The 25,000-nt window shown below is 38.3% G+C and overlaps 1 protein-coding gene across 2 annotated transcripts in view; it reads right to left on the reverse strand.

Moving 5' to 3' along the window:
* LRFN5 (leucine rich repeat and fibronectin type III domain containing 5) overlaps nt 1-25,000 on the reverse strand; it is a 553,367-nt gene that overhangs the window by 129,021 nt on the left and 399,346 nt on the right. For both annotated transcript variants that reach the window (XM_044074250.1, XM_044074251.1), the window contains exon 3: nt 14,583-14,723. The gene's annotated coding sequence lies outside the window, so the exon portion shown is untranslated. The remainder of the gene's footprint in view (nt 1-14,582; nt 14,724-25,000) is intronic.

Raw genomic sequence — 25,000 nt, forward strand, 5'->3', positions numbered from 1 at the left:
GGTTCTAATGAGGGACAAAGGAGAGAGATAAATACTTCCTTAGATCTAGAAGATATACCCGCAGAGATTAGTCTGACTAGAGTAAAAGATTTCCTGACAACATAGGATATATGGCCAATAAATACAGTGATCTGGTTATATGATGGTCCTCAGCCTTACATCAATGCATTCAAAATGAGTTACAAAAGGATCAAGGTAGCCCATCAGAAAGGTTGAAGGGTACACAGTTAATAACCATTTGGAACAAAAGTAAAGCCATGCTGTCTGCAACCACTTTAGCTTCAAACATGTATTACTTGGCTAGAAATAGACTTTCATCTGGCAAAGATATTGAGAATGTCACCTCATTTAAAAATCAAAGCATTTGGCTGGACACCTCAGTTGTCATAAAAACTCACAAATACTTTTATAGAGATGGAGTTTTCCAGGCATTTCATGCGAATGGTCTTTAGTGAAAAGAATACTAGGTTGTATGGGTTCTTGCAGGAGACATGAGCAACCAAAATAACCTCAAAAAACAACCCCAAACATTTTTGGAACACCATTAACAATCTTCTCAACCCAGGCTATACACCCCCACCAGGCAACTCCAAGGTAACAGACCCAATAGCCATACAATTTAATAGCCACTTTATTAACTCTATTACATCACTTCTCAATAATCAGAATAGTCACCCTTTCACTTTACCCTCTTCCCTTTCAAACTCCTTCACCCCTTCTCTTTCACCCCTATCCATACTAACTACATAAAATCACTCCTTTCCAAACTCACACCCTGCTGTCTAGCAGCAGACCAACTACTCAATGCATTCTTTAAAACAGCTGCCCCCACTATAGCCTATCCCATATCAATCCTGATCAGCCAGTCAATCTCTGAACAATATGCCCCCTATTTATGGAAAATACCACACATCATCCCCATACACAAAGGGGGCCCCTCAAAAGATCTAACTAACTACTGTCCCATAGCCATCCTTTCCCTGCTAGCTAAAATATTAGAAAAATGTATTCACTCCCAACTCCTCTCTCACCTCCTCACTTACAACCTCCTCTCCCCCACTCAACATGGCTTTAGGCCAAAACATAGCACTGGCACTACCCTATTAACTTTTAAAAACACCATCCAAGGTCTCATTAATGAAGGTCATGTTGTCTCCTCCATATTCCTTGACATGTCAAAAGCTTTAGACACTGTTTCTCACCAAATCCTACTAAACAAACTGGCATCCCATGGCCTCACCACATCTGCCCTTTTCTGGTTCCATAGTTATCTCTCTAACCGACAGCAGGCCAAGGAATGGGAAAACAAGGTGTCCCCCTTTCTTCCTATCAATATAGGAATACCCCAAAGATTCATTCTTGGCCCCCTACTCTTTACTATTTTTACTAACACCCCTCAGCTCTGCAACCTTACTAGCCGCTATAGTCCAATATGCCGATGACTCCACACTTATCTGCTCAGCCACTACCACCCAGGACCTACAAACAAAAATGCAAAAGTCTTTCCAAGATATAGAAAATTACCTCACTAACCATCAACTTATACTAAACCCTAACAAACTCAAGTCAATCATTTTTAATCATAAACCCAAAACATATCAGTCCCCACTTACAATCCTTTCCACAAAGTGAACCAAAACTGAACCCACTTACCAATCCAAACTCCTAGGTGTCACTCTTGATGAAAACCTAAGGTTCGATAGCCACATATCCCTCACCATCAAAAAAGTCCATGCCAAACTAGGCACCCTATACAGAATTAAATCATACCTTACAGAAAGTGCTAGACTAGCCATTGCCCACACACAACTACTTTCCACACTTCTCTATGGATCCCAAGTATTTACAAACATACATAAATCAGTCCTAAATAACCTAGGATCCTGCTATAACAAAATTGCCAAATTCACTACAGGTCACTTTTACAGAACCCACCACTGCTCAGCACTCTCACAGTTGAAATGGTTAGAACTCCCAAACCTTCTAACTCTACACCATCTGCCCATAGCCAACAAAATAATTCACCAACCAAATGACTGCTTGGCAATCTCTAACCTAATCCAAACCAACGTAAACCCTAGATCACTTAGATCCTCTAATAAACTAATGTTAAAGACTACTCTACCCGACAACACACAAGGCACCGCCCTCTACTCAAATAAAATTGCCAAACTCTGGAACACTCTTCCTTAACCTATCATTAAAAACCCTAGCATTCATGAATTCAAACACCTCCTCAAGGTACATCTACAAAAACACTGGCTCTGCTCCTGTCATACCCCAGACTAGTTTACCCACATCTCCCTCCCTCCTCCCTAAAATAGGTCTTACACACAGCTACAGTTATTATCAGCCGAATCTAATTTGATCCTACACACTCCCCATTAGCAAAATTAACATTAATACTGCATGGTCTTACAACTGTTATGGAGACTGCATTTCTTTATCCTATCAAATTGTAGCACACTGTTTAATACTATTTCATGCTATTTCCATGTCAAATTGTGCCATTCTTGTAAATTTTTGTTAATTAATGCTATAATTTAGATAGCCATCTTTTGTAATTTCTTGTTAACTACTCCTGTAGTTTAAATTACCTCACAGGATGTACATTGTAAATACTGTTAATGTTTGCACTTTGTTTGTTCACTTTGTTTTCAATTTGTCTCAACTGTATGCAAGGAGCTTTTTTCCCTGGGCCTCCGCTGAAAATGAGCCTCGTGCCCAGTCGGATATTACCCAGTTAACAAATAAAATAAATAAGTAAAATAAATAAATTAGTTTAGACAGTGTAATTCAATAATGCTTGAATATGTTTTGCTATAACAGGCTAATATATCTATCAAGATCTTATGCCACCTAGATATTCTCACTATCAAAATTTCTGAGTTTATCCTCAGGGTTCCTAGAAGGGAGAACCCCTGTGACACTCTGTGTACAGCAAACAGACTACCACGTATGTAATGGACAAATCTGTTTCTCTGTACCAAGTTTTTCAAAATACTAATTCTGGAACATTGCCCCCCAGCCCAAAAGCTAATGGTACTCCAAAACTGATGTTAACTAAGGAACATAACTAAAGGTTCACTCTTTCTAAACAGATCCCATGATAATTTAAAAAGAAGTTCTCACTTTCTATATCTTAGGCCATAATATTTGGGTCACCTTGCCTATTACAATTTGAGACTGTATAGGGAAAACAATATAGATCTCACCTAACTCCTATTCTAAAAGAATAAGCAGCCTGTAAATTATTTCCCCATCTACCCCTTCCTTAATAATTTGTCTAAATTAACTTTTGTCTAAATTAACAGAACCAATACACTATCCTCCAAAATAAGGAAGCCAATCTGGTGGTCCCCTGCCATAAACAAACTGTACAACAGAAGGAAGAAACTGTTGCAAAAGAGAGTAAAATCCCATGAGTGGAGGAGCTCCCTGGTCAGTCACAATAAGAAGCTGAGATCCCTTATAAGATCCTCCAAAGTTAGCTATGAAAACAAAATCACCCAGCAACATCCCAGGCTGCGTTTTACATGAACTTCAAAAAGAACTGGCTCCCCACTTAAGCACCATATTCAATAATAGCCTCGCATCAGGCTTTGTGCCCACTGAATGGCGCACAGAAACAGTTATCCCACTCCACAAAGGGGGGAGCCACCACTGACCCAGGGAACTATCGACCTATTAGCCTGATGAGCCTGGTCTGCAAGGCCAAGGAACGTACCATCATGGAACTCATAAACAAAGACATTGGTAACCTCCAAACTCTTGATCCCACCCAGTTCGGGTTTGTGAAAGGCAGATCATGCCTCCTGAACCTGATCGACTTCTTTGAGGCAGACACCAAAGCCATGGATGAGGGTAAGGTGGTTTACACAGCCTATTTTGACCTCACCAAGGCTTTCGACACCACCCCCCATACTGGAATTATAGATAAACTCACTAAACTAGGTATAAATCCCTATGTCACAAGATGGGTTGCCAAATGGCTCACTGACAGAACCCACACTGTAAAAGTTGCAGACTCCAAATCTGACCTCAAAGCAGTGACAAGTGGAGTACCACAGGGCTCCGTCCTGGGACCTCTCCTGTTTGGTATCTACTTCTCTGAAGTACAGGCTAACACAGAAGGCCTCTGTCTAATGATGTTCGCAGATGACTGCAAACTAGGAGCCATAGTCAAGTCCCCAAATGATGTGGACATCCTACAGAAGGGTCTCACTGAGACAGACGCCTGGTGTCAGAGCCATGGCCTTAAGCTCAATGCCAAAACGTGCAGTGTCATCCCCTCTGGTAAAAACTCTGTACCCATGAACTACCACATAGGCAGCAATCTACTAAATGCCAGATGCGTGATAAGAGGCCTTAGGTCCCAGGTGGATTGTAGTCTCTCCTTTGATAGTCACATTGCCACAGTAGTCAGGAAGTCTTCTACGTGGTACACCTCATCATAAAAGAGTTCTCATCCAGGAAAAAAGAGGTCATTCTTCCCCTCTACTCGTCACTCATTAGACCCATTATAGAGTATAATGCCCCTTTTGGAATGTACCTCACAAGACATCTGCAGCAGCTGGAAAGGCCACAGAAGTACCTCACAAAGAGGATTACTCGCCTCAAACAAATGCCCTACACTGACTGCCTCAAAAAACTCCAGCTTTACTCCGTAGCATATCTCCTACTCCGAGGTGATCTCTGCCTAACATATAAAGCTATGTCAAACCCAGAGCTGTTGGACATGCTACACCTAAAGAAATCCTAATCCCTCTGAGCTACATGCTCTAGGGACCTAAACCTTGTCACAATAAACAGGACACGGTGGAGGGATAGATTCCTGTCCCAGAGACTTCCTATACTCTGGAACAAGCTACCCATCTATGTCAAGCAAAGTTCTTCATTAGCACTCTTCAAGAAAAATCTTGATGAGTGGATGGGAAATAGGAAATATATCCTGGGGATCACTTCCGTGTCTCTGCTGTGCAGTGGCACAGGAAAATAACTTTCTTGGGTGGCGTAAGCTATGGAACCTTGCAGGCTAGGCTTACGTAGGCCCTTGGGCCAGTAGCCTAGTACCTACCTATGAACCTATGAACTAAGGCACTAACATTTGTTCACCTGTGATATTCTCTGACTACTGCCTGGTCTTGTTTTTCAGCATTTCCTGTCAGCTTATTGCATAACCTTTTGTATATCTCTTACTGTGCTGCCCATATGATTGTGATTCTGAAACTTGGTAAACATGCGTCAAAGCACATATACCAGCACCATCATTATATTATATTTGCTAGCTATAGAGCTCCCTCTATGACACAATATAGCCACAACACCTATCTACAGGAACTAGAATCACTCAGTATTAAACTGAGTACTATTTTCCTAAACTATCCACTTATACACTGAGAAACCGATATTACTACTAGTGAACAAACACAGAGATTCCTGGATTTTGTCAATACAAACACCCAGTCTGAGTATGCACTAGTGGAATAACATCTTGAATATTGTTCTTACTAATATGGGTGCATCTTTCACTATCCCTTGCATATCTTTGTCACTTCTTAGGTCTACCCATAAATCCATCTGCTTTGAAAATACAATTGAAACCAGAGATATCTTCCTCCCAAGGTAACATTAGAAATTTCTCTAAGACAACTACCTGCTCCTAAGTGATACATTGACAAGCCTCAAATCCCCACAAGACATATCTACTCAACTAAATTTGCAGAAATGTCCATCATTACATTGTAACAGCATATAGACAGCAGCACAGATGCAGCTGTACCCCAAAGGAATCCGTGCAGGGCAAACCCTAGAGACAAACCCACATGGTGGAACCATAACATCAACAAGCCTTACAATAAAAGGAAGAGAATTTTGACCAAACGTTAAAAGAGTAATTCCAGAATGTTACAGACTTTGTCACTGAAATAAACAAATAACTTAGGAGCTTAATCAAATCCACCAAAGCCAAATTTGAAGACACGATAGTTAGCTGTGCCAAATACAGTTCTTTTTTAGTTATGTTCATAATTTCAAAAGTACAACACAGCAATGTGCTCAGCTGATTTTGAATGATGTTACCAACACCAAGGCTGAAAATATAGCAAACCTACTAGCTGACAAATTTAACTCTAACTTTATCTCTCTCTCTCTCCCCAACATCTGTCCCTCAAGATATATCTGAAACTGTCTTACCTCCAGCTATCATGCAAGACCAAATCCTAAAAGTGCTATCAAAAGCAAAAAATAATTAATTGATGGGCCCTGATAATATCTCTGAATTTACTGTAAATAGCATGAAGGATGATTTAGTCACACCCTTAACAACACTGTTCAGCTTTGGCCTCTATACAGCTTTTGTACCTAGCGAATGAAGAACAACTACAGTCATTCCTCTGCCTAAGGGAGGACCTTCCACAGACCAGTAAGTCTGACCAGCCTCATATACAAAGCCATGGAAAGACTAATAATGAAACTAATCAATAAGGACACAGGGAACCTCCAAACACTTGACCTGTCTCAATCTGGATTTGTCAAAAGCAGGTCATGCTTACTCATCCTGGTAGACCTTTTTGAAAAGGTCACCAAGGGAATAGATGGAGGCAAAATGGTACACCTCACATACTTTGACCTGGCCAAAGCTTCTGACACAATCCCCTATTCAGGAATAGTGCAAAAGATAAATAAACTGGGAATAAACCACTATGCCACCTACTGGACTGTCAACTGGATCATATATAGGATTCAGGAAATCAAATTAGGGAAAGTTACCTCCACAAAGAGACCGGTTACCACTGGAGTCTCCCAGGGATCTGTACTGGGACCTCTACTATTTGGCATTTACTTCTATGAAGTAAAAGCAAATACAAAAAGGGCTCAGGCTGAATAACTTTTCAAATTATTGCAAGCTAGGAGCAGTCACTAAATCCCCAAATGATTTAGCCATCCTGCAGGAACATTTGTCCCAAATAAATAACTGATGCCAAAATTGCAGACTAAAACTAAATGCCAAAAAAGGCATTATTGTGACCTTTGGGAAGTCATCTACCCTGGGAAACTACTGCACTGACAATATGCCCCTAAGAGATGACCCAGTTGTTTGGGATTTAGGAACTTCTGTGGATAATGACCTAACATTTTACCAACTTATGTCCATTGTTGTAAAACATTCCTTATATATTGCACAGCTTATAAACAAAGGGATTGTGCGTAGATCCAGGGATGTCATTGCCTTCCTTTATTCAAACTTTATTAGGTCAATCATTGAGTATAATACCCCTTTGGCACGTACTTGCCCAGGCACATGCAGCAACTGGAATGTCCACAGAGATACTTTACTAAAAGGACACCTAAACAATATGTCCTACAAGGATTGACTCAAAGCTCCATCACTAACTTGGTATCATACAAACTGCTAAGAGGTGACTTGTGTCTAGCATACAAGGCATTCTCTAACTCAGTACTGATGGATTTACTGTACATGAGCACATAAAATGGTATCAGAAATACCCAGAACAGGGATCTAGAACTCTTCTGAAAAATCAACAAAACATTTTGGAGGGACAGGTATAGCTCACAGAGGATACCATTGCCCTGGAACAGAGTCACCATCCATGTAAAACAAAGCTCATCCCTGTCCAGGTTCAAGATCTACTTGGATCTATGAATGAGAAACATAATTTACTCCAGGACTGCCCCCTTTACTACTAATGGACAGATACAGCTCCTAAATGCTTTATCCCATGGATTGGTCCCCTAAAATTATCTACGGTATGACCCAAGTTGTTTTTGTAAGGGGTACTATATAATTATCAACCATGAAATGGGTAAAGCCAATCTAACATTAAATGGGATAGGCTGATTTGAGCACCAAAAGGGTAACTGGATAAGCTTAAAATGGCCCAGAAGGGCAGGTAGCCTTGTACTTACCTAACAACCTATGAACCTTTCACAGGTAATGGATCCCATGAGGAACCATGTCAAGCATAAGCTAGGGTATAAATTCATTGCATTACAGCATATACCAATACCATGACTACTCATTAATGGGGAAGCAGCTCAATAGGAAATTCCCTAGGCTCACAAATCTGTGCAGGCATCCACAACACAGCAAAACTCAGCCCCCTTTTGGTGTTAGACCCATCAACAGCCCTCCTTTCGGTGTAAAACCCATCATCTTGATGTGTAGTACTATGTGTTACTACACACAGTATCACTGTGGTGTCACAGTGCTGGAGTCATAGCTCTTGTGTTTGTGGACAGGGAGAACATCGCAAAAGACGATGCAGATGTAGATTCCTTTTCTTCATGGAGTTTTTTGTATTCGTGATTGGTTTTGCCAAATAGACTGTGCAGTCTTTCTGCATTCCTAAAATCCTGCCAACCCTTTCTTTTTCTGTCATAGGAACAAGGATCAATACTAAGTAAGTGATAACCAGGAGCATAAGATGCCTAGCCATATGCATTTTTAGGCAGACACATTTACATTACAATACAAATATGTATTTTACTTTGAATTGCAACCCTACATTACATCACACAAATGGAAGATCCTTACTTTTGAAGGGAAGAATACCCTCTGACATCATTATGCTGTGTCTAGACATGAGAGGTGCCAGCAAGACAACGTTAGTTCAGCATTCATTATCCATTTGAATTGTAATCTATGACCTCACAGTATGAGGTTCCCAAAGTTCCTGCTAATGAAGGCAAAGTATCCTTTTCTCCAAACTTTGGTGTAGCGGTTGCTGTTTTTTAAAAATCTCTAAAGTACACAGAACCAGTTGGATGGGAGTGGGCAGTGTTGTATGTTAAGTCTGGGCTATGGGAAACACCAAGAAGTAACAGAAGTTTCTTGCAATCTAAGGGGTTCAAAGTTTGCAGTGAGCCAGGAGGTTTAAATATTTGAGAGGAGAAGCAGGTATGCAATAAAGGATGGTAAGCAGATAATGTTTTGATATATATCACTGTTGTTACATAAAGTAATTTAAGCAGGGCTAACAGATAATCTTAGTGAGTGCTACGGACCTCATTTACAATGACATGAATACTAGAGGTAATGTCCTTTTGTCTTATACCCAGACACTGTAATCTGCAGTAGATAAAATGTAAAGATACAATTACTGTATCAGTGACTACACGCATGTCTAGGTTTACTGCAGACTGGAAACAGACAAGCAAAGCGTGTTTGTGGCTAAAGACAAGAAGAATATGGAAAATATAGGTGGAAACAGTTTATTAATGCATCATCATCATCAGCCTTCTTTTTCTCATTTTTCTACATGGGGTCGGGTTATTGTGTTAACTGTTACCAACTGTCTCGTTTCAGTGTCACATTCCTGCCTTCTTCAACACTCATGCTTGACTGTCGCAGATCTTCTTTCACAGAGTCCATCCACCACTTTGCTGGATGTCCTCACTTCCTCTTACTTTCTTCCTGTCTGTCCCAAATCTTCCTCACCAGATTGTCTTCTGCTTTTCTGCATGTGTCCAAACCATCTTTTCTGCAATTGGAGCTGCTTTAGCATCTGCTCGTATGTCCTCATTTCTTCATCTGTCCCACAGTGTGCATCCTACCACCCTTCTCAGGCACTTCAATTCTATCACCTCAAGCTTCTTCAACAGTTCTTTCTTTACTGCCCTGGTTTCTGTACCATACACAAGCACTGGTCACACCACTGTCTTGTACACCTTACTTTTCAGCTTCTTTGGCATTCCTCTGTCAAAGACTACAGCTGACAGTCTATGCCAGTTGGTTGCAGCCCCTCTGATTCTAGCTTTGATCTTTTCATTCAGACTTCCCTTCTCCTCAAGCACCCCTCCCAGATACCTGAAGCTTTCTACCTGTTCCACTATCTTCCCTTCTATCTCTATTCTCAGCGTCTTCTGATTTCCCCAATTTGCTGCCGTTACCACTGTCTTATCTGTGCTTAGTTTCATCCCATGTGCCTTCAGCTTTACATTCCATTCTCCTATCCTTTGCTGAAGTTCTAACTCAGAGTCTGCCTGCAATGTCGCATCATCTGTATACAGCAAATTGATTGATCTGTCCCCTCCAACCTGTTTGCTAATGTAGTCCACCACCAGTATGAACAGCAGTGGGCACAGAGCTGAGCCGTGGTGTACACCCACTCCCACTTGGATCCCTTCTGTGAGGCCAAACACTGTTGGTACTTGTACATAGCCTGCAATAATTCTACCAATGTTTCTGGAACTTCAAACCACCACAGTACTGCCTAGATCAGCTTTCATGGGACCTTGTCATATGCTTTCTCCAAGTCTAGGAATGCCCAGTTGGACTCTCTCCTCATCTCTAGCTTCCTCTTAAGATTTCTCTCAGTATCTGTCTCACTGCAAACACCAGGTCAGTTGTGCTACATCCTGATCTGAATCTGAACTGCTCATCTACCATCTTACATTCTACTACTCCGTTTATCAGTCACCCTCTCCAGAACATTAATGCAATGTGATAGAAGTTTGATGCCTTTGTACTGCCCACAGTTGTGGATGTCCCTTTTGTTTTTGTACATTGGCATGAGTATGTTTTTTCTCCAGTCATCTGGGATACACTTTTCTCTCCACACTGCTGAGTACCCTCAGGAGCCATTTCTCCCCATCTCATCCAGCATCTTGATCATATCTGCTGAGACCTCATCTGGGCCTGCTGCTTTCCCTGACTTCATTTTCCTTAGTGCTGTTCTTACTTTTTCTAGGGTGGGCTTCTCTTCTTCTCTCATCATAGGCTGTTTCTGGGGCAGTACTTCTGTGGGGTTTTCTTCATTCAGAAGCTGCTGGAATTACTCCATCCATCTGCCTTTGATGTCCTGTGGACTGGTGAGGAGGCTGTTGCTGGCATCCTTTATGAAGGGTGTCCTATTTTCTTTATCTTTCTGTCTTTGCCCTGTAACCTGATATAGTTTATATGTTCCACTTACTGAGTCACTTTCCAGAAGTTGGTACAGTGCTTCCGATGTCCAGTTCTTTGTTATTGCAATTTCTTTCTTAGCTTCTTTGTTAGCCAACCAGTAGTTCTTCCTAGCATGGTCAGTCTTTTTTATCTCCCCCTTCTTCCTGCACTCCTTTCTTTTTGGTGACTTCCTGGACTTCTGAATTCCACCACCAGCTTCCTTTATGTACCTTACTTGGCCACATATCTTTTCTGTAGTCATAACACATGCTGTTTTGAGCTGCTGCTATTCTTCTTCAACTCCACCTATTTCCTCCTCTTCTTGGGGTGCTAGAGCCCTGAGTAATTCCTTGAACTGTTGTACTTTCTCTGCATTCAACTTCCAGGTCATCAGCCTGGTCTCTCTCTTGACCTTAGAGCATTGTCTGACCACTGCTTGCAGCTGATTGTGGCAACTAGTGGTCTATGCGGGTCCCTATCAGCAGACTGAAGACGCATGTTTTCGAATGCATCATGGTCGAACTGACAAAACTGAAACTGCAAAATATCAAAGCAGCATGTAAGCGAATTTTTTCCCTGGGAAATAATTTGCTTGGCTGCTTCGGTACTCTGCCATTTTTGGCACTGTAGTGCGGTCCTGGAGTTGGTATATTTAAGTAAGGGGGGTGTGGGGGCACAGCCCCCCACATTGGGTGGTATGGGTGGCAAAGTCCCACACTTAATCCCATGTTTTAATGTGCTTACCTTTTTTTTTTTTGTTGGAACAGCGATTTTTTTTTTCCCTTGGAAAAAATCGCTGTTTTGACAGTTTGGTTTTGTAAGCTTTTGCTTACATGGGGTCGATTAATCACTGTTCATTTACCTAAGCGTTCGGTGATCTAATATAGACCTGTTTATGCTGTGGGCCAACTGTTTCACTGGGGATGAATTTGCAATCATGGATTCTACTCAAGTGCCTTTTCCAGAGGAAGTCTACCTGAGTTGCATGTTGGCTACTCTTGTATGTGATCTTGTGACTGTCTCTCTTTCTGAAGCATGTGTTGGCTACTATCAAGCCATTTTCCAGACAGAAGTCTAGAATCTTCAAACCCAGGCGGTCTTCATTTCCTGTTCTGAGTGTGCTGATATGTGCATTCAAGTCACCCATTATCAACACCAATTCATGTTGTCGTGCTTTGTCTAGTAGGTCCTGCAACTGCTGTCTGAATGCACTGTTTTCTTCACTATCACAACCCTGCATAGGCTGAGATTATGAATACTGCCCTATCATTACACTGGAGTCTGATTGTTATCCCTCACTGCCTTCTGAAGCTTCTCTCTCACCAGAATTTCTACATTTCTAGCCTAGCAGAGTCTGGATCCCAAACCAAGGTGGCTTTGCTGCACTGCCATTCCATCTCATCTCTTGGATACATAGGATGTTCAGCCTTCCATATCATCATGTCATCCACTTCCAAGCTGCGTCCTTGTCAGTGAACCTACATTAAGTGTAGCGATTTTCAGTTCATGTTTTACATCCAACTTTTGCTCAGCAGAGCTATCCCAGGTAACCCAGGTTGGGCAACTAGACACCGGCCAGTAGCCTATTGACTCAGAACTGCTGGGCTTTATGGCAGGCACACAATGGCCAAACACACTGGCCAACAGGGGCACATACACCCCTCCCACCATTAGCAAGGGTCCTTGGCGTAGGTCAGAGTAGGCCAGGACTTCAACCCACTTGTTACCGGTAACTACCCATGCCCATTTTTGTAACATTAGTCAACATGACCAAAACATCTAGAACCATATTTTACACCATCGAGATGCTAGCCATTTTACACCATTGAGTGGCTAGCCCTGCCATGGCACACAGTCTGTGATCCATGTTCTCCTATCTTGATACTGTGCACCACAGTAGAAGCCCAAAGCAGTTGGTTCTGTGCTGTTCCCACAGCTCCATTTATTGGTGAGTTTGAGATGGAAACACTCAGCATGTTTTTCAGATATGGGAGAAACCCCATGGAGACACAAGGAGAACATGCAAACTCTAAACAGGCATTGGTTGGAGGTCAGGATCAAACCTTGTAACTTGTGCATGGAAAGCGAAGAGCTCAACCCATTATGCCATCTGGTCTCAACTGCATATCAACTACTTAATCTTGAAAATAAATAAATAGAAGAACATTTGTACATAATACAGAGTAAGTGAAAAATAACTACTGACTCCCATTGACTTCTCCCTGACAGTCAAAAGTACTGATTTTAGAATTATTTCCCAGAAGGATAAGATGTCCTGAAGAAATAAGCCTGATGCCTAAAAGTTATGCGAACATTAAAACATGCCCTGCAAATTTACATGTACACCATACATTACGAGACCTACTGGGATACAAGATAAAATTTTGGTCAGATGGAATGAGTTAACAAAATGTTATATTATCCCAGCTAAGAATACACATGCATATAATATGCTTGAATGTAAGAATTACTATGGGTACATACAGTAGCAATGGAGGTGGCAGACATTTTATGGTCTACAGACAGAGATGTTGCAGGCCCATAAATGAAGCCCTACCATCTGCATACTACAGAGAAAAACTACTATGGTATATTCTTCTAGCCAAAACCTTAAGAGAAGTACTGCTATGCATGTTCCATGTAATGTATCAGATGAGGGAGCATCAAACACATGATGGCTTATGCAGTGAAAGCAATAAGACACCAACATCTTTTCAAAGCGATAGCATTTCATGAAAAAAAAAAAAACAAAAAAAAAAAAACAACTGCACTGTCATGCTGATACTAGAAATGCAAATAATACTCTTTCTGGTATACAGTTACGTGCTGCCACATTGGATCAGAGTGTATCCAAAATTCCATTCACCTAGGAACACACAAAAGTTTGCAACAATTTGTAAGAAGAGCAAAAGATGCAGTTACAAGGTACAGTCTAGTACAATGTTGTTATTTTTAAGTGTTTGGGTATACCATAGGACCATACCAACTACAAATCAAAGTACTCACCAAAGCACTGCACATGCAACATAATCTGAAGAAATGCTTTTGAATATTAATATTAAAGAGGATCTCACAAAACTATGGATACATGACCACAGGGAAAATGCTTAAATGAGAGAGTGGAGTGACATCCTTTTATATGAAAGAGAAGTTCATATATTAGTACTAGTCTAACTGTTCTTGGAGCCCATTTTAAGCCTAACCAACTATTATATGTAAGAATCAAACCCTGTACCTTATGTCTGTAAGGCAAAACCTCACCCATTATGCCAAACTCCCACCGTAGGAATCAATATAAATGCAATATACTTGAATGTGAGAATCAATTTCAGTCTAAAAAATAATTTACTTTTTATGTGATAGTTACACACAGAACCCACAGATTAGCAATGCAATAGCAGGGCTGTAGAGGAAGAAGACAGAGTCTGCAGACATATTTGTACCTCAAAAGTATTTTTCTTTTTTATAAAGGTATCTTCAACTAACATAAAGCAAGCTTTCAGTTGCAATACTAAGTGGCACCTATATTATGGGAAGGTTGACAAATACTGCAGGATGCAGCCTGAACTTAATTACACTAATGGAGACTTAAGGTTTTTAGGTGACAACTCATTTGACACAAAAATACAAAGCCCTTACAGTGACCCAGATGACCCAATTTCACTAAGTGGCTTACTGCTGCAGGAGATGAGTAGGATGAGACAAAATGGCAAGGTGCAGTACGCTCCCCTCTTGTGTGGGGAATGTTGATTAATCTTGGAGAAGACTGAAGATTGCTGAAAGACAGGTATTCATCACAGGCAGCAGAGACTGGAATCTAAGAGACATAATGTGGAGGCAGGGCAAGTATATTCACAAGATAAGCCAAAAAAAAGATTTAATGCTGAAGACTCTTTACATTAGGGCTTTCATTCATTTCACTGCAAGACTTTTCAAAATATATAAACCATTCTGTAACAGCAAAATTTATGCAGAATAAACATTTGATTAACCATAAATTAAGCCAATCACATTTTAACACATTCAATCTTCCACTTGAAAAAAAAAATCATCACAAAATGTCTACTTTTTACTTCATGGTAGCAAGGTAATTGGCAGAGGAGTAATCTGTTTTATTCTTCAAAGCAAAATAATGGTGGCAAACAATTTAAAATTCTCTTCAATTAAAAAAAAGTCAAAAGCATATTCTTCACCCTGTGAAAATGAAGAAAAACAAACAGAAACTAACATGGAGCAATTTCCCTTAAAGACTAAAACAAAAATGAATAACAATATAAATAAACATAGAAAAAAATAAACCACAGAATAACTTAATGGGCAAGCTTTATTAACTTAAGGTCAAGTGCTTCAGCAACAGCATACATTCAATGACTCAGTATGTCTACAAAACAAGCAGGCTGAAACAGAAACATATAAAAGTTAAAAAGCACAATCATAAAAGCCAAATAAACAATCTTCAATTAATTCATTGTTCAACACAAAAGTACCACTAGTCTGAAACTTCAGAATCAGTTTACCTTTGTGCCATAGTAAAATACTTTCAATATGTTCTTTTTGCTTTTAACCCCCACAAAAAAACTTGTTCTAGAACCCAGACCTTTATTAAATTTAGAGCCCATAATGCCTAATGGTTTTTTATATTTGATTCCTGATATTTGTATTCTTGTATTCTTACTTTTAGCTTCCTTTTTTCTTGTCCTATATAATAAAATCCACAATTCTGATGAAGTTAAGGTTTCATGTGGAATGAGAGAGCTTAATTTACTTTCACTGCATAGATTGTAGTTATTATGCTCCGATATTCAAAAAAATACAAATCAGTTAAGTGCCAGAGTGGAGCAAGACTCAATCTTAACAAATGTTAAGCACCTCCGCTGAAATTGTTAAGGTCGGGTACAGTGCTAGGCATTTAAATCTATCAGTACTAACCAGCAAATTACAGTGGCAGAATAGCAGAATAAAATATTTAGTTCTGCGTGCTGTCAACTGGTAACATGTCTTGAGTTTGTGTAATAAACTTATAAGGTACCGGAACAATGTAATATGTAATAATGTAATATGTAATAATGTAATAATATGTATTGACCTGCTTTTTCTGTTGGAAACAAATTCTGAAACCTAAATGTACATCATTATTTAGTGTCTTCAGTCCTCAGTAATTTATCCGAAAAACATCGACTTTATGAGGAATAGACCAAATATATGAGGCAAAAATCTGGGCATTTTGTTTGGACAGTTGAGAGGCATGGGATGGTGAGTGTAAACAGAAGGGACTGTTACACCCTCTATCTGGCAGCACTCAGAAAGTGCTTTATGGCTTTTTTATTTTTTACTTTAAACAGTAGTATATGGAGCAAATCTCAAGATGAAATCCTTGACATCCATGTCTTGAAAAAATAATAAGTCAGGACCAATGGCCTGGGCATAATCCTCTATATTAATAAACCTGCTATTTTGCACAGGACAGCGTTTTTATTAGTTTTGGTAATTAGTTTTTGTGTTGGTTTTAAGACTGTTCTTAGACTAACCCACATAAAAATTGCGACATTTTGTGAGATTCTACAGAATTTCCTTTTGATATTTGTCATAAAATTTAGTATAATATATAAAAACTTCTAAAACAACAAAGTCAGCAAGTAGGAAGGTATAAGTACATCTAAGGTATTTACAGCTTTAAAAATGGCACCTGATTTATTATTTAGTTGCAACAAAATATCTTTTGAGATCTTAATACTACACAGACTTTCTGAGAATACAGCAGGACAGTCTACTTAGAGAGAGAGAAAGATGTCAGTCACAGATGGAAAATTTCATAGCATAATCAAATGGTATGAGGAAGAAATTCTGGAATTAGGAGGTTGAACTAAAACAGCTCAGTTTTTCCTTTCAAGCTTAAAACTTCCAACAAACTTTAAATAACTCTTTAAAGGGAAACCACTAAAAAAGTGTATCACTTAAGGTACACTAGTAAATAAATAAATAAATACGAGTAGATTTGCCAAAGACATGAAAAGGAAGCAGGAAATCATACTCTGACAGCTTTAACTGAATGGCAAAAGCTTTAAAATTATAAAGTACAGGTAGTGAATTGATGCCAACTAAAAGACTGTTAAAGCAAAATTTCTATGATCTTAATCTGCAAATGGTACATTTGCATTCAACTGTTAGAGCTCCATCAGTTAAGGATGGTTATCAGTAAGGACATGTATCTACTTTCTGATTTTAAATGGTAGGAAAAGTAACAACTTGTGAACCATACTATTGTCATGTTGAAGTGTTTCTGTGTCACAGTGAATCGATGAGCTATACCATGTAGGGTACTGAACAGGGGAAGGTTGTGAAATAGAGTTCAGGTCAAATATGGTCCCCTAGAGATGGCATTGGCAAACCACTGCAGTATTATTGCCAAGAAAAGTTATGGGCACAAGGGCTTCCCTACACATGTTTGAGGTAAAATTGCTCAAGCCTCAGTAGATTGCAGAAAAACAATGAACAACAGGGTGTGGAGTTTCTTGTTTAGGCTTCTAGCATTGAGAAGTAACACCTAATGATGCACTGAAATTTTTTTTTCCTTTGCTATGTTAGTAGTTTTTTCATTTTGATATAGCCTGAAAAGGGCTCTAAGGGGATGGATAAAGTTTTAGCCAATATCTGAAAGCCCAAGTGGAACAGGGGCAGACTGTCCATGGCAAAGCAAAGTAGTCTGTTAAACATGTCATTCCATGTTGATAGATATTGGACTCCGCTGGTGTGACACCAGAAATTAAGCCAATCATTGAAATCTATCCTTGTGTGTTCATACTGTGGAATAATTCTTGGTGAAGATAGAAAACCACTCAGTGCAAGACACGTACCTGACTATGGAACACATTCAGAGAAATCCATAACATCTCATTTCATATAGTCCAGTGAGGTAATCCTCAGGTCACTAACACCCACATGGACTATGATAGACTCACATTGCTACCTGTGGTGCAGTGACTTGAGTGCAAGTGCGATATCGTGGATCCTAGCTCCAGATACGCACCTAACCATTATATTCTCCTTGCCCACCCTGGTGACAGGAATATTTGTGTGTCATACAATAGAATCCCCTGTAACAAGGGTGCTAGGTAAAATGTTTGCTTGCCTCATGGGCTATGGTGCTGGGTGAATCAGACGCTGGAATAAAAAATGCCAGGAGAAATATTAACAGCCGCATATATTCAAATGATACCATTTTGATGGCTGATAGTAAAGAAGATTTGATGAGGATATTGATGAATGAAAAAGCAGAAGTACAAAAAAAATCTCAACACACACATTTGTGTGTGTGTGTGTGTTTGTCTATGTGTGTGTGTGTGTGTGTATTTATGTATATGTATATATATATATATATATATATATATATATATAAATATATATATATATATATATGTGTGGATTCACTTAAGAAGTTCGAAATACTGAAATATCAAATTTCAGTATTTCGAGCCCATAAAGTGGAAACCTGAAAAGTACGAAAAGTCAGAAGCGCAAAATTCAAAATCTTGCATACAGGAGATTTTGAATTAGCGCTTCTGGTGTTTTGCTGTGGTTATGGATTCAGGTAAGTGTTTATATGTTAAGGGTTTTAGGTAGGGGCTGTGGTGTGTGTTGGTGTGTTTTGTTACTGTGATGTGTGTGTGCGAGGAGAATGTAGCTTGTGTGGTGGTGTTTTGTGTGTTTCTGTATGTAGTGTGACCTCAGAGTTAGAATATTTAAGTAGGGGGTGTGGGGAGTGCAGCTCCCCAAAGGGGGGGTGTAGGGGGGCTTGTCCCCTTGCTTTTATGTAGGACAGAGCTTGTGTTTGTGTGTGGGGAGAAAGGTGTATGTTTGTGTACACCAGAAGCAGTAATTCAAAATCTCTGGTATGCGAGATTTTGAATTTCGCACTTCTGAGTTTTCGTTATTTTCAGGTTTCCACTTTATAGCCTCAACATACTGAATTTCGATATTTCAGTATTTCAAGGAAATAAAGTGAATCCAAATACATACACATATATATATATATATATATATATATATATATATATATATATATATATATATATACACATATACATACAGATAGATATATAGATAGATATATAGATAGATATATTTGCGTGACTACAGGACAATTGGTTGAATGACAATTTTAAAATGATGAAAGTCATATTTATGTAAACATAATTTAATTTTAATCAAAATAGGCAAAATAAGCTCATCTATACCCCCACAAACCCTTCCTGAAGAATACTAACTCAATTGTTGCATACTGGTGTTGAAAAGTGAACATACCGTACATGTGGAATCACTGCCAAGACACATATATAAACTAAACCATCAATGATTATGTATTGCTAACCATAAGCACCAGCTAAAACTTCTTTGTACATAGCTGCTTCCTCATTACAGAACTCTCCGTAAATATGTCACACTAAGTGGAAATGAATTTCAAGCAAATCATCATTCAACTTAACTGACTTTCAACCACTTTTCTCAAATCACTTGGCTTTAGATGAAATTGTCATTCACTCAAATACCAGACACCCATATAATTTTTTTGTTTGTTTGTTTACTGGGTTTGCCTGACTAGCATTAATCAAGAAACCCTTTTTAGCAGAGGCTTGGGAAGAAATGGTCAAAGATATTACCAAACATTTTTAAACAGAAATTTGGTAATATACAGAAACATATACTGAGTAATATACATTAACAACTGTACATATATTTGCTAATTAAATTACATTTTTATGAAATAAACAATGCTATTATGTTGAACATTTACATGTGAAGCAGTGTATTAGTGGGTTTGTCAAATAAATAATAGATCTTGTGATAACTGCTTAGAAATTTAAAGAAATGGCTGTGAGAAAAAGAAGTTGGTAGGGTATAAAATATTAATATTGTAGTTAAGTGTTGGGTTATTAAGCAGGTTTCAAGACAATTAAATTTGGTTTTCATAAGGTTTACATCAGAGGTATAGAGGAGGAGTGGTGTGCAGTGTCACAAAACTATAGCACGGACATGACAGTAACTGGTTGTGGGGCATAGGATTCTGTGTGAATAGAAATGGTTTGAATATGGCGTTATTCCTGGAGATATACAGTTGCAAATCCATTGATTTGACATAAGGTTTTAGTTGTTTTTTAAATGAGTTTTCATGCTAAATAGACTTCAGAGGTAGTGGGACTTGATTCCATGGTGAAAGTCACCTGCAGTATTAGGTGATTTTGTCAGAGTTAGTAGTGATTTTTCTCTAGGGTGTACAATTCTGCTGGAGAAGTAGTGTATTATGCTGTTCAGTGCAAGGCACTTTTCTGGGTCATAGAGAAATCTGTGTATTTATTTAGCTAAGAAGGATACTGGTGATGTAATACTTCTAACCAGTTTAATTCTGTGAGTGTTAAGCACTGTGTGGTCTATAGTTATAGTTTACTACACATTTGGCTATCTTATTATAATATTGCTCAAGTTTGGCCAGTTGTGAAACTTGAAGGTTAGTGAAGCTTAGGGCAGCAGAGAGGTGAAATAGCACTAAGAAAGTCAGCTGAGGTAGATTTTAACTTTCAGTAATGTATATATACATACATATATATATATATATATTTTTTTTTTATGATTTTTTTTGTAACAATACATGGTGCTCAAATTTCAGTTGGTTATTAGTGATGCCACCCATTAAATTTGTGCAGTTTACTTGTTCGATCATGATGTTATTGGCAGACAACAGTGAGTAGTATTGTTTTGGTGATGTGTTTTTGAGTAAAGAACAGTCATTTGTTTTATTATTATTATATTTTTTATGTTTTTTTAGGTTTAGAAGTATTTATAAATTAAGTTGAAAAGTATGCTGTCTAGTACATATCCTTGTGGGACATCAGTATTTACTGGGAATAAGATGGAACAATCATATTTCTATTTCTCTGCTTGTAGTCTGGGAAGTAGGTATGGAAACACTGTAGTGAAGAGTTGTTGAACCTTAACAACTAGAGTTTATGATAGGGTTTTTGGTGGAAGATAGTTTCAAAAACATTTGACAAGTCTGTGAAGATGGTGGAGACTAGACGTCAAGCATTTCTATGGGTACTGACAGTATCAACAAAATTCAGTAAAGCAGTAGTTATGCTCTGATAAGGACGGAAGCCATGATGGGTAAAAGACAGAAGTTGGTTATCAATTAGACAGTGGAGAACTTGCATATGAAAACATTTTGTTCTGTTTTTGATAGGGGAAATAAAGTGACAGCCTATGTTTTTCAATGTTCTGTATTGATTCTACCCTTGTGCAGTGGAATAATGAATGATTGTTTCCACAGCAAAGGGGGCTTTATTTTCAGACATGGATGAATTTATCAGAATTGAGACAGGATATGCAACAGCCTCAGCTTCTGTTCTAAGACATTAGCCAAATAGATTTTCAGGGGCAGCTGTAGCAGTCTTTAATTTCTTGAGATATTTTTGATAGTAGCTGTCGAAACTGGTTGGAAGAAGAAATGTTGAAGGAAGTTATTTAACTGAGTACAGGCATCAAGAGCTTGATTCCTCTCCTGGTCGGTTAATGAATGTACTGTCTGTATAAAGTGAATATTGAAGATGTTGGTTGTAGTTTCACTTTGTTTCTGCATATTTGGTACTGGCTGCTTAGCTTGTATTGGATTTAACAGTTTATAGACTGATGCCCATAACAGTTTTGCATTATTAATGTGTGTTTGTTTTGACTGGCTGAGTAACAGGTTTTCTTATCTTGATAAGTTGTGTTGTTAGGTTTCGTAGCTCTCTATGTGATAGTAAAGAAGGAGATGTTTTATTGTTTGTCCAGACCTTCCAAGTATTGTCCCTTTGTTTCACAATTTAAGTTACTAAGAAGAGCCATGGGGCAAGTTTGACTTTGATTTATTTTGGTGGGCTGGGGGTCTAGTGTGTTTAGAACATGTAGGAAGATTTTATTGAACTTACAAACAACATCATCTTTGGGGAGAGTCTAAGATACATGGATAGACAGGCAGACATATAAAGAGATAGAAAATTCTTGGAGCTTATAGAGTGTTTTGGCAGACAAGATTAGGGTCAAACCATGTGTATTGAAATATGGTAGCTTTTTTGTAGCACTGTAGAGGTCATTAATGAATATGCTGAAAATTATGGGGCTTAGTATAGAACCTGACAGATGGATAGATGGATAGATAGATAGATAGATAGATAGATAGATAGATAGATAGATAGATAGATAGATAGACCGACTTATCAATTATTTGCAAATAGTTGGGGAAAAAGTGGACAGAGTGGCAGACTCTGACTTTCCTTGGCTCAAAGAGTTCCACAAATGATGACTGCACTCATGACATTAAATACACTTGTCCCAAGAAATGAAAGCTATGGCAAATCTTTACATGGTTTTAAAGAGCTAGGATATCACACTGTCAGTTCATGTCAGTATTGAAAACGCTATTTTTTTGACGGTAATAACATATGGCATTGAGAGCTGGACTATGAGAAAGGGTCTATACTACAAAATCAATGCCGCTGAACTGTTCTCTTGGAAAAATCTTTCAGAATTCCATTTACTGAAAGAAGAACAGATCAATGAAAAAATAAACCCAGGTTCCTCACTGAAGGTTCTGACTAAGACCTGCTTGTGGCCTAAGACCTAGAAACATTGATTCTTTTATGCAAAGATAGAATTTACTAGAAAATGCACTGAGGATGGAATATATTGCAGGCAGAAGAGGCTACGCTGGATAGACAGCATTACTGAAATAATAAACATGAATCTACAAGAACATACAGAAACAGATGTTGACACAGAAACCTGGTGTGCTAAAGTCCTTAAAGTCACAGACTCAACAAAACAACAGCAACAAATAGTAACAACACTTATCATAGGTTCAAAGGTGTGTACTATTATTTGTTATTTACACTCATCATGAATAACAAGTTCAGTAGGTGACAATGATAACCTTCTTATGTACTTAATGATGTCCTTCATGCTAAAGCAGTTTTCAAGGTGATATTAATGGAAGACTATATAAGTGATGGGCATGATGATCCCCAGTCACATTTTCCATTTTCTTTTTATAGACTCCTGCGGGATACATGACTATTCACTGTATTAAATAACTGTGATGTTCTTGAACTAATGCCAATTGAGATGCCTTGTAAGGACAATTGCATGTTTCAGGCTGAATTATAAAGACGTGTCATATTTAAGAGATTATGCTTAATAAGTTGGCATTAGAGATGCATAAGTTTAATATTCTTGAATTAATACAATCTGAAGGAGTTCCTTGGAATAAACAATGAACCTGAAAGGGACTATTTTGTGTTGATCAACATTCTTTAAGAAGAAGTGTCATGATAAATTCAATGCTAACCTAATTTGGCAATAGGAATGTACTGGGTGCATACCTTTCAACCTCTTAGAGCAAGAAACCTGCACAAGCCATTAATAAAAGTGGGACAATGGCCCAAAAATAGGGACAATTTTTGAATATTGCTTTTACAAACTTAGAAAGTTGATAGACTAACAGGTTTTGCTTTGGCATGAATTTTCTTTTTTTTTTTTTCAAAAATGTTTTTTTTATTTTTTTTTATAACAAGAATAATAACAGTGATAACATATTCACAATCAAAACTGGAACAAATTATTTACAAAGTCCATAACAAGGAAATACTTCTATATACATTCAGGAAATCATTTAAAACTTTTTTAGTAATGATTGTAACTTTTCCCAAGCAATTATTTTGTGTGTTAAATTCTTTGTATTTAATTTATACTAGATATTTCTTTTTCACATAAGGTCCTGGCTAAATAAACAAATTAATTTCTGAAAGATATAGGAGAGTTAGTTTTCCAGTTTTTTGTCACAACCTTTCTTGCTACTGCAAGTATTGACCAAAGAAGGTGTGTTTTAGACTGAATTTTCGGAAGGGTATTAAGTCTGAAACTCAAATGTCTGTCATTGGTCTCTAACTTCAATTTTTAATGATTTTCCATTAATGTGACAGAAAATCACAGTTTTATGAAAAATTGACCAAAAATATGAGGTAAAAAACTGGACATTCTGCAAAAATCTGTACATTTGAGAGGTATGACTAGGTGGCTTAAGTATGCCTAACATTTAGAGGTTACTATGGTTACAGCAGTTTTTCAATAAGGTATAACTCTGCTGATGTCATACAGGATGGATAACCCATGAGATGGGTTTCTAAATGTAGGCTTAGGCATACGTTTGGAAAATGCTGAATATTATCTGAACTGAACTGCCCGTACAAGTTAAAGGATTTTTCAAAAGGCAGCTGTAACTGGAGGTTATAGAAGCTTCACAGTTAGGCTAGGCATGATCCTTTTCTGACAATTTGCACTTAGTTCATGACAGACAGTATACTGTGTTCTTGGTTCATACCTATTCATAACACTGTGGGGGTTTTTTTTTGGAATAAAAGCTGACATGCTAAGTACTGATAAAACTTTGAAGCTGGAATTGGTATTGCTTTTAAGCCATACCAAATAAAGATTTCTTGGAGTTGAGGTACTCTGCACAGGCCTATTATTCAGTACTGGCATGTGGTAGATGCTGAAGGTGTCTCAAGATTTATAAAGGTTTATTGACTGTTGAAGGAAGGTCTGTTGATGGCCTTCTCATAAACACATGGGTTCTAGCAGTATGTGGATGGGAGTACTGGAAAATTTCCCTTACTGATCCTTACAGCCCATGACTTAGCATGCTTGGCCTGTAAAAATAATGGCTTAGATAAAACTTTGAGGATGGATTACTGTCCTTTTCTACAATCGGTGTGCAGAGTGAAAGGTAACTGCGGAAAGGACAGCATCTTAAATTTTTATCTAAGAGCTAAAGAGGTATATTGTTCCTTTACTAATGAACTTAGGAGGCATGGAGTGTGATAACAGTGAGTGAATGAGATGTGGGATACTTCCAGAAATGTTATATGGTTATGCGAATGTTTGAAAGGGCGGTGTGAAGAGGATGAACTAATATGAGCTATTTTTCATCGCAGTTGTCTATGTTCAACTTTCTGCTCATTGGATTGCTTGTGATCTGTTATTTTTCATCTCCCTGACAGGATGAGA

The sequence above is a fragment of the Protopterus annectens genome, chromosome 6.part0 (assembly GCF_019279795.1).
Source record: "Protopterus annectens isolate FY-2018-M chromosome 6.part0, PAN1.0, whole genome shotgun sequence".
NCBI classification, from domain to species: Eukaryota; Metazoa; Chordata; order Ceratodontiformes; family Protopteridae; genus Protopterus; species Protopterus annectens.